This window comes from Lupinus angustifolius, chromosome LG04 (genome assembly GCF_001865875.1).
Source record: "Lupinus angustifolius cultivar Tanjil chromosome LG04, LupAngTanjil_v1.0, whole genome shotgun sequence".
Classification (NCBI taxonomy): domain Eukaryota; kingdom Viridiplantae; phylum Streptophyta; class Magnoliopsida; order Fabales; family Fabaceae; genus Lupinus; species Lupinus angustifolius.
Genome location: NC_032012.1, coordinates 8633172 through 8633679, shown reverse-complemented (window position 1 = coordinate 8633679; position 508 = coordinate 8633172). Strand labels below are relative to the sequence as shown.

Below are 508 nucleotides of genomic sequence, written 5' to 3'. Positions count from 1 at the left end.
ATGAGGATAGGATGTGGATGAGGATGAGGTTGAGGATGTGGATTAGGATGAGGATCAGGATGATGATGACGATAGGATGAAGACGAGGATGAGGATGAGGAAGTTGATGAGGATAGNTTTGATGTTGTTCGTATTCTTGAAGCTTCCATAAAAGTTTCGAAAGAAAACATTAAGGATATTGTAGAAAAGATTGAGAAGCAAGCTAAAAAGTCAGGTGAGAATGATGCATCACTGAATGAATGCAAGGAAAATTATAGTAAAGCTTTGGATAATCTTCACAAAGCATTGGAAGCAATTCGTGCTAAAAACTATGGGAAAGTAACTATCCTTCTAAGTGGTGCATTGGCTGATGTTTCAACTGCTGAAAGTAAGATTGTGGATATGCAATTATCTAATTTCAAGGTTGAACCCTTCAGTTTTGCTAGTGTTACTGCCAGCAATTGCCTCTCCATTGCTTCTTTGGTTCCCAACTAACCAATGTGTGCATACCCAACTTCCTTCAACACAT

At 38.7% G+C, this 508-nt stretch overlaps 1 protein-coding gene across 2 annotated transcripts in view; it reads right to left on the bottom strand.

Moving 5' to 3' along the window:
• The window catches only part of LOC109345552 (swi5-dependent recombination DNA repair protein 1 homolog), a 30723-nt gene that overhangs the window by 23393 nt on the left and 6822 nt on the right, over positions 1-508 (bottom strand). The gene's annotated exons all lie outside the window — the stretch shown is intronic.